Source organism: Dipodomys spectabilis, unplaced genomic scaffold (genome assembly GCF_019054845.1).
Source record: "Dipodomys spectabilis isolate Male_0828 unplaced genomic scaffold, ASM1905484v1 ptg000108l, whole genome shotgun sequence".
Classification (NCBI taxonomy): Eukaryota; Metazoa; Chordata; class Mammalia; order Rodentia; family Heteromyidae; genus Dipodomys; species Dipodomys spectabilis.
In genome coordinates this window covers 14,678,304-14,689,028 of record NW_024870785.1, presented here as the reverse complement: position 1 = coordinate 14,689,028, position 10,725 = coordinate 14,678,304, and positions in this window count along the sequence as shown.

Genomic DNA, 10,725 nt, shown 5'->3' with positions numbered 1-10,725 from the left:
AAGCACCTCTACCATATCCTCAAACCCAGGACTTCAGTTCAACGGCAATAATCTCTTTAGCAACCACACCTTTGTGCTCCTTTTCTGGCCCAATAGCTTTTTCTGCTTTGCTTCTCATTTCCTTTTGTTTCCATTTCTCACAGTCAACTAGGCTCTAAGCCATCAGTGATAGCCATGCCCCCTTGACTCTGTCAGCTTGTACACTGAGCCTCTGACACAAAGTCTCAGGGAAGGGACAAAATGCCTGCAAATTCTCAGCAAAGGTATAAAGAATTGGCGAAGTCTAATACCCAGCAGAAGGCTTCTCTCTATGGGATACCTTTCTTACACATTCCAACAGCCTTCTGCTTTTCTGAACCCTCACCAGAATCATCAATCAAACTCTTCTAAGCTCAAACTTTACTCAGAGTACACTCATGAGCCAATTCCAAAGGGCACTAAACTAACCACAGGGCCACTTAGCACAACCATCCTATTACTTCTTGGTACCAACCCTCTGTTGCTGACACAGTACCTGGGACACACCAACTTAAAAAAGGGTTGTTTTGCCTCATGGTTCCAGATGCTTCTTCAACCCATGGTTGCTTTGGGACAACAACAATGAAAGGTAAACATCTCAGAAGCACTCACCTTGTGGTAGCTGGGGAGAGGAGAGGGGTGGAAGAGAAGAGAAAAGGGGGAGAGAGAGAAAGAGGGAGGGGGGAGAGGAAAGAAACAGGAGGAGAGAGAAAAGAAAGAGGGAGGAGAGGAGTGGGAGGAGGGAGGAGAAGGAGAGATGGAGCACCAATATCACCTTAAGGGCCCAAATCCAGAGACCTACCTTCTTTGCACTTCCAAAAGCTTCTAAAGCAGGTGGGGACTAAGCCTTCAACCCTTGGATCCTTAGGGACATTCAAAATCCATGCTGTAGCAACCCCAAGACCTTAGCATGTCTTTTTTTGGAAACAAAAATCTTTACCAGGGGCTGGGAAGGTGGCTCAGTGGTAAAGCGCTTGCCTTGCATGCATGAGGCCCTGGGTTCGATTCCTCAGCACCACATAAGCAGGAAAAAAAAAGCCAGAAGTGGCGCTGTGGCTCAAGTGGTAGAGCGCTAGCCTTGAGCTGAAGAGCTGAGGGACAGCACCCAGGCCCAGAGTTCAGGCCCCACGACCGGACCCCCCCCCCAAAAAATCTTTTAATACAAGAATTAAAATCCAGAATAACTGGCATCCTGAAAAGGAACTAAAACAGGTACTAGCAGCAGAGGGAAGGCAACTATGAAAGCTGTGGGGGAAAAGCTGGCAGATCCCTCACCCACATAGCCCTGGTGAGGAACCAACCCTACTGACACCTTGAACAAATACACCCTAGACCTGTGCAACATAAAAATTCAGTTTATGCCACCCAGCTTGTACTTTATTCAGGCACAACCGCCCCCCCCCCAAGAAAAGTGATCCAATGCTTTTACAATGAAACCTTATGAACAATGTAATATCCCATCAGTAATGGAATGGCTACAAGACACTAGCAGGCCATTCTCCTTTTCAGTTCCACAGCCATTATGCTTATGTGCTGATCCCAGGGCTTGAAATCAGGGCCTCAAGTTTGCTCAGCTAGCTTATTTGTCCAACTGATATTTGAGCCATGCCTCCAGTCCAGTATTTTGCTGGTTAATTGAAGTGTGTGTCATATCAATTTTTCTGCCTGGACTAGCATGGAATGTGGATCCTCTAGATCTCAGCCTCCTGAGAAGCTAGGACTGTAAGTTTGATCTACCAACTGGTACCCAGCATTTCACAGCAGGTATTTTGTTTTTTGGTTTTTTTTTTTTGGTCGGTCATGGGGCTTGAATTCTGGGCCTGAGTGCTGTCCCTGAGCTCTTCAGCTCAAGGTGAGTGCACTACCACTTGATCAACAGCGCCACTTCCAGCTTTCTGGTGGTTAATTGGAGATGAGAGTCTCAAGGACTTTCCTGCCCAGGCTGGCTTTGAACTGTGATCCTCAGATCTCAGCCTGCTGAGTAGCTAGGATTACAGGTATGCACCACTGGTGCCTGGCTCACAGCTACTTTTAAGCTGTTGGAAAATTTAGGGTTTAAGCATACCTTTTTTTTTTTTTTGGGGGGGGGGTCTGGTCATGGGGCTTGAACTCTGGGCCTAGACGCTGTCCCCCAGCTCTTCAGCTCAAGGCTAGCACTCTACCACTTGAGCCACAGCGCCACTTCTGGCTTTTTTTTTTTTTTCTGCTTATGTGGTGCTGCGGAATCGAACCCAGGGCCTCATGCATGCAAGGCAAGCACTCTACCACTGAGCCACCTTCCCAGCCCCAAGCATACCTTTTTTGTTGTTGTTATTTCAGGCTCCTCAAGTTCACAGTAAAATAAAAGGAAACACGTATAAAGAGTGTAGAACAAAGACAATCCATTTAATTTCCTTGTATTTTTAAGCCAGTCGTGATGGTACATGCCTGTAATCCCAGCACCTGGGAGGCAGATAGGAAGATTAGGAGTTCAAAGCCAGTTTGGGGTAGAGTGAGATCCTGTCTCAACAAACAAAAGCAAAACCACCACTCCTACCAAAGAAGGGAAAACCTTCCTCCTGTGATATTGAGTAACAGGTAAAGGATATTAGCGATGCTGGGCACTGGTGGCTCACACATGTAATCCTACCTACTCAGGAGGCTGAGATCTGAGGATCATAGTTCAAAGCCAGCATGTCTAGGAAAATCCTCTTTATCTCCACCAGAAAACCAGAAGTGGAGCTATGGCTCAAAGTGGTAGACCATTAACTTTGAGCGAAAGAGATCAGGAATAGCACTCAGGGCCTGAGTTCAAGCCCCATGACCACAAAAAAATAAATAAATAAATAACAATAAAGAATACTGTCTGGCCAGGCACTGGTGGCTCACACTGTAATCCTAGCCACTCAGGTGGCTGAGATCTGAGAATCAAAGCTCAAAGCCAGCCAGGGAAGGAAAATCCACAAGACTTTTATCTCCAATTAGTTATCAAAAAGCCAGAAGTGGAGCTGTGGCTCAAAGTGGAGAGCACTAGCTTGGAGTCAAAAAGCTGAGAGACAGCACCCAGGCCCCAAGTTCAAGCCCTAGGACCAGCACCAAGACATTTTTTTTTTTTGCATGATAAACTAAAGCTAATAGAATTCATGACCACTAAACCAGCACTACAAAAGATATTTAAGAGGGGCTGGGAAGGTGGCTCAGAGGTAGACACTTGCCTTGCATGCATGAGGCCCTGGGTTTGATTCCTCAGCACCACATAAGCAGAAAAAGCTGGAAGTGGGGCTGAGGCTCAAGTGGTAGAGTACTAGTCTACAGCTGAAGAGTTGAAGGACAGCGCCCAGGCCCAGAGTTCAGGCCCCATGACTGACAAAAAAAAAAAAAAAAGATGTTTAAGAGAATAGTAGCCTTAGAAAAAGACACTCAAAAACAGAAATAATAGGAATAAACCCTACTACAGGAATAGATGAGTAAAAACAAGAGGAAAAAAACCACATGCACATGCACACACGCACACGCGTGCGTACACACACACACAAAGACAGAAAACACAGTATCGTTCTCAATAGAAACATTAATTAATGCATCCAGTAATCAGCAGGCTCAACTTTCCAATTAAAAGATATAGAGGCCAGGCACCAGTGGCTCACACCTATAATCCTAGCTATTCAGGAGGCTGAGATCTGAGGATATATAGTTCAAAGCCAGCCCAGGCAGAAAAGTCCCCTGGAAGCTCTTATCTCCAATTAATCACCAGAAAACTGGAAGTAGCACTGTGGCGCAAAGTAGTAGAGCACTGGCCTTGTGCAAAAAGAGCTGAGAGACAGCACTTAGGCCCAGAGTTCAAGCCCATGACCAACAAAACAAAGATGTAGAACAGCAGCCTGAATTTAAAAATCTCACTGGGCTAGGAATATGGCTTAGTGGTAGAGCGCTTGCCTAGCATGCATGAAGTCCTGGGTTTTGTTCCTCAGTACCACATAAACAGAAAAAGCCAGAAGTGGCACTGTGGCTCAAGTGGTAGAGTGCTAGCCTTGAGCCTAAGAAGCTCAGGGACAGCACCCAGGCACTGAGTTCAAGCCCCAGGACTAGCAAAAAAAAAAGTCTTACTACAAAAATGATAGCCAGTTGCTGGTGGCTCACACCTGTAATTCTAGCTACTCAGGAGACTGAGATCTGAGGATCACAGTTTGAAGCCAGCCTCGGTAAGAAAGTCCATGAGAAAACCAGAAATGGAGCCATGGCTCAAAGTGGTAGAGCACTAGCCTTCACTGAACGAGCTCAGGGTCAGCGCCTAAGCCCTGAGTCCAAGCCTGAAAAAATGACCTTCAAAGCAAACACATCCTGTAAGAAGATAGGAATCGTCTTATTTATTTTTGTGGTTGTAGGGCTTGAATTCTGAGCCTGGGCACTGTCCCTCAGCATTTCAGCTCAAGGCTAGCACTCTACCACTTGAGCCACAGTGCCACTCCTGGTTTTCTGAGTGGTTTACTAGAGATAAGAGTCTCACAGACTTTCTTGCCCAGGCTGGCTTTGAACTGTAATCCTCAGAGGTCAGCCTCCTAAGTAGCTAGGATTACAGGCATGAGCCACCCACACTTGGCGAATAGTCATCTTTATAACTGATAAAATCAACTTCAGGCTAAGATCAGATTGACAAAGGAGGTCACTTCACATTGGTTAAATGGAATAACCTATGAAGAAGGAATTACAGTGGTCAACATACATGCAACTAATAGCACAACCAAGTTCAATTAACAAAACACTCTTGGACTTACAAGCACTAAGCACTATATAGACCATCACAAAAATAGTGGGTGATTCAATACGCTGTCTCACCAAGTCAGGTCAAAGTTATTAGCAAAGAAACCCCAAGTTAAATGACACTACAACCCAAAATGATGTAATAAATATCTATGGAGTACTTTACCTAGTAACCACATGATATACATTCTTCTCAGCAGCCCATGGGACTTTCTCCAAAATAGCTCATATCCTAGGACACACAGCCAGACTGAACAAGTACTAGAAAACTGAAGTAAGACCCTGTATTCTATCTGACCACAATGGAACTACCCTAGAACTCAATAACAAAAGACACAAGGTTCAGACACCAGTGGCTCAGGCCTGTAATTCTAGCTACTCACAAGTGTGAGATCTGAGGATAAAGGTTTGAAGCCAGCTTGATAGGAAAGTCTATGAGACTTAAGCACAACAGGTCAGATCCCAGGCCCTGAGTTCAAGCCCCAGGATCAGCACATACACACAAAAAAAACAAACATTAAATGAGGTAAGCCAAGCTCAAAACACAAACAGCACATATTTTCTGTCATATGCAAAGGCTAGATCTAAAATACACTAGGACATTAACAATTATATATTATAAACTATAAATTAGACTCTAGACCTTCGTACATTGAGACCAGAGGTGCAATAATGATGTGATTTGATCATATAAAATAATATTTAGGAAAATGAACTCCAGGAAATGGAAACGAGAGGCATTTTCTTTGTTGCTGTCTTTGTTTTCCTTTTGTCTTGTTTGTTCATTTATCTGTCTTTGGAAGGTTAAAGGAGAACACAGAAATGGACAAAACATGAACAATGCAACAGTGTTACTCACTGGACACTGTGGAAAGTGAACTATACGACTGGTGGATGGGCATGAGGGAAAAACTGGGAGTGAGGGAAGGGGTGACATTATCCAAAAAGAAATGTACTCATTACTTGACTTATGAAACTGTAACCCCTCTGTAAATCACCTTTATAATAACAAAAAAATTCAACAAAAAAAAACCCTCAAAATATATTCAAACATATGGAGAATGAGCAACACATTGTTGAATAACAGCTGGGTCACTGAACAAAGGGAGAAATCAAAAAGTTCCTGCAAACGAATGAAAGTGTATCCTACCAGAACCTCTGAGATATAGCAAAAGTAGTAAGAGATCCAAGTTCATAGCTCTAAGCACCTACATAAAAAGAACAGGAATTTCAGTAAATAACTGATACAACTAAAACTTATAGAAAAATAGGAATAAGGGCTGGGAAGGTGGCTCAGTGGTAGAGTGCTTGCCTTGCATGCCTGAGGCACCACATAAGCAAAAGAAAAAAGCCGGAAGTGGTGCTGTGGCTCAAGTGGTAGAGCGCTAGCCTTGAGCTGAAGAGCTGAGGGACAGTGCCCAGGCCCAGAGTTCAGGCCCCACAACCGGACCCAAAAAAAAAGAAAGAAAAAGAAAAGGAATAAATCAAACACAAAACAACTAGCCTGAATAAGGTATTAAGAGTCAGAAATTAATGAATTAGAGATTAAAGAAACTAGAATGAAGGAAACAAAAAGCTGGTTCTTTGAAAAAAATCAGAGACTGACAAAACCTATAGGTATTTTGACAAGAAAAATGAGAGAAGAGGCCAAATCAGCAGAATTAGAGACGAAAAAAAGACAATTATTACAATATCAAAGAAATCCAAAAGATTATGAGGGACTGTCTTAAAGGCCCAACTCAAATAAACTTGTATGTAGAAGAAACGGGTAAATTTCTGGCGGCACAGAGCTGCCAAACCTAACCACTTAAACAGAGCCATTAATAAGCAATGAGATGAAGTAATAAGTCTCCCAACAAGGAAAAATCCAGGGTATGATGGATTCATAGCTAAATTCTGTAAGACATATAAAGAAAAACTAACTCCAGTACTCCTCAAACTTTTCCATGAAATAAGAAGGAAAGGATCACTACCAAACTCATTCTATGTCCCTAGCTTTACATTCATCCCCAAACCAGGTAGGGACCTCAGGAAAAAAAGAGAACTATAGACCAATCACTGATCAACATAGACACAAAACTAATGAAATTCAAGCTGGGCACTGATGGCTCACACCTGTAATCCTAAACTACTCAGGAGGCTGAGATCTGAGGATCATGGTTCAAAGCCAATCTGGGCAGGAAAGTCTGTGAGATGCTTATCTCCAATTAACCACCAGAAAACCAGTATTGGTGCTGTGACTCAAGAGGTAGAGCGCTTGCCTTGAGCTGAAGAGCTCAGAGACAGTGCCCAGGCCCAGAGTTCAGGCCCCACGACCGACAAAAATAATAATAATCAGTAGTTTTTCTGCTCAAGCCAGAGAAATCAGGAAAGGAATTCCATTTGTAAAAACCTCAAAAACAAAAAAGGAAAACAATCCTAGGAACAAATCTAACCAAGGAAGTGAAGGAACTCTACATGAAACCCAAATAAAACTCTGAAGAAAGAAATTCAAGAGTACACCAGAAAGTGGAAAGAGGGGCTGAGAAGGTGGCTCAGTGGTAGAGCACTTGCCTTGCATGCCTGAGGCCCTGGGTTTGATTCCTCAGCACCACAGAAGCAAAAAGAATAAAGCCAGAAGTGGTGCTGTGGCTCAAGTGGTAGAGTGCTAGCCTTGAGCTGAAGAGCTGAAGGACAGCACCCAGGCCCAGAGTTCAGGCCCCACGACTGGACCCAAAAAAAAAAAAAAAAAAAGAAAGTGGAAAGACCACCCACATTCCTAAACTGGCAGAATATGTAAAAGATAGCCATACTGCCAGAGCTGATCTACAAATTCAGTGCAATACCCACCAAAATCACTGGGATTGACAAAACAATCCCAGAATCCATATGGAACTACAAAAGACCCTGAATAGCCGAAGAAAGTCTGGGACAAAAAAAAAAAAAAGCAATGCTTGGCGGTATCACAAACACCTCAAACACACCTACATAGTCATAACAAAAAATAAGTTGGTATTGGCACAAACAGCCTGAAGACCAATGGATAGAGTAGAAAACCCAGAAATAAACCCATATACCTACAGCCATTTGATAAATGACAAGCCAAATAGATATGCTGGAAAAACGACAGCTTCTCAATAAATGGTGCTGGGAAAATTGAACATCTATACACCAAAGGCAAATTGGATCCCTGTCTGTCACATTTCACTAGTATCAACTCAAAATGGATCCAAAGATCTCAACCTCAGGCCTGGTATCTTGGTAATAGTACAGGAAGAGGCAAGAGAAACATTAGAACTTATTGGTATAGGTGGGAATTTACTGAGTAGAATTCCAGGTCCCGGCAAATTGGAGAATCAACAAATGGGATTACATCCAACTAAAAAGTGTCTGCATAGCTAAGGACATAGTTACTAAGAAGATGACCTACAAAATGGGAGAAGATCTTTACCAGCTATACATCAGAAAAAGGCCTAATAGGCAAAATACACAAGGCACTCAAGAAACCCCCTGAAAGCAATAACTCAATAAAGAAGCAAAGGAGCTCCAGACTAGCAGAAGCAACAAGAATAGCCAATAAACACATGAGGAAATACTCAATATCCCTGGCCATAAAGGAAGCACAAATCAAAACAACATTAAGAACCAACCACCGGTGGCTCACACCTATAATCCTAATTACTCAGGAGGCTGAGAGCTGAGGATTGAGGCTCCAGCCCAGGCAGGAAACTCGGTAAGACTCCTATCTGCAATTAACCACCAAAAAAGCAATAGTAGAACTGTGGTTAAAGTGGTAGACCACTAACCTTGAGCAAACAAGCTCAAGTAACAGCACCCAGGCCCTGAGTTCAAGCCCCAAAACTGGCACAAAATGAACAAATAACAAAAACAACATACTGTGGTTCCATTACACTCCAGTTAGATTGGCAGCATTGAGAATGTGAACAACAAATGCTGGCGGGCATGTGGGGAAAAGGAACCCTATTACACTGTTGGTGGGAATGTACAACCATTCTGGGTGGCAGTTTTGTTGATTACTCAAAAAACTAGACATAGGAATGGCTTAGTGGTTAAGAGTGCTTGCCTAGCATGCATGAAGCCCTGGATTCGATTCCTCAGTACTACATAAACAGAAAAAGCCAGAAGTGACACTGTGGCTCAAGTGGTAGAGTGCTAGCCTTGAGCCAAAGAAGCTCAGGGACAGCGCCCAGGCCCTGAGTTCAAGCCCCAGGACTAGTAGAATAAACCAACAACAACAACAATCAAAAACTAAACATAGAACTTCCCACCCAGCCATTCAGGGCATCTACCCTGAATATTCCAAATCAGGTTACAGTAAAGACACTGGACATCCATATATTCATTACTGTTCTAGTCATTATAGCCAAAAGTACAGAAACAGCCCAGATACCGTACAACAGACGAATGGATCAAAAAAAAATGTGGTACATATACAGAATAAAATTTACTTATCAGAAAGCATGTCATTTTCATGAAAATGGATTTGGAAAAAATTATGCTCAGTCAGGCTCAGAGACACAATCAGCACATGTTTTCTCTCATATGTGAACTTGGATCTTAATTACACACATACATGAAAACAGCCTCATCTGCAGAGATATACACACACAGGAATTCAGGAAGCCAAAACACGTTTTCTTAGGGATGGGGTGTCCGGGGAGGGGAAGGACAGGCATGTATACATGAAAATGGAAAATGGATTCAGGTCACTTGAGAAGAGGGGTGGGGAGAAGATGGGAAGAATGAGGAACGGGGTGACAACCATCAAGATGCATTGCACTTATAAACTGACATGCCCCTTAAGTTTGCAATGTTTCCAAATTTACTTGACTGTTTTTCTCTTGGCACCTCATTGAAAAGTTTTGAAAGCCTTGGTTCTAAGAGGTTATGTTAGATTTTTCTATGCATCTACATTTGTGCTTGGAATCTGGGGCTATTTCCCCTTGAGAAAAAAATATTAAAGGGGTATACCTCGGTGAGGGAGTGTTTGCCTAGCATGCACAAAGGGTAAAAATGATGACAAATCACCACTACATGATTCAGTGTCCATATACATGCCTATGCCCACCACCACACTCCACACTTAAACCTTCTATAGCTAAGACAGGGCATTGGGGAAAGAAATTCCAAGTGTCGAGCCGGGTGCCAGTGGCTCATGCCTGTAATCCTAAACTACTCAGGAGGCTGAGATCTGAGGATCATGGTTCAAAGCCAGCCCGGGCAAGAAAGTCTGTGAAACTCTTATCTCCAATAAACCACCAGAAAACTGGAAGTGGCGCTGTAGCTCAAACAGTAGAACGCTAGCCTTGAGCTGAAGAGCTGAGGGACAGCGCTCAAGACCAGAGTTCAAGCCCCATGACCGACAGAAAAAAAAAAAAGAAATTCCGAGTGTCACCATTACTAGGAAGTGGTAAGTGCATTACCTTCCTCCAGCACACTCTTGGTCTCACCGTCCTCCTGAGCTCCTTTACTGGGTTATTTTGTTGACCATCACCCCAGAGAAATGTTCCTAAGCAGGGAATAGAGAGCAGGTGAGGAGGTCCTAAAATGTATCCTGGTATTCCTTGAATTTAAAATCTGTATAATAAGCTGGGTGCTAGAGGGGAAGCTCCTGCCCATAATCCTAGCTACTCAGGAGGCTGAGATCTGAGGATTGAGGATCGAAGACAGCCCAGGCAGTCAGTCCTTAATTAACCATCTGAAAATGGGAAGTGGAGCTGTGACTCAATTGGTAGCGCAACTAGCCTTGAGCAAAAGCAGCTCAGGGACAGCACTCAGGCCCTGAATTCAAGCCCCAGGACTGGCTAAAAAAAAATAATAATAGGGCTGGGAAATTGGCTCAGTGGTAGAGCGCTTGCCTTGCATGCCTGAGGCCCTGGGTTCGATTCCTCAGCGCCACATAAGCAAAAAGAAAAAAGCCAGAAGTGGTGCTGTGGCTCAAGTGGTAGAGCGCTCGCCTTGAGCTGA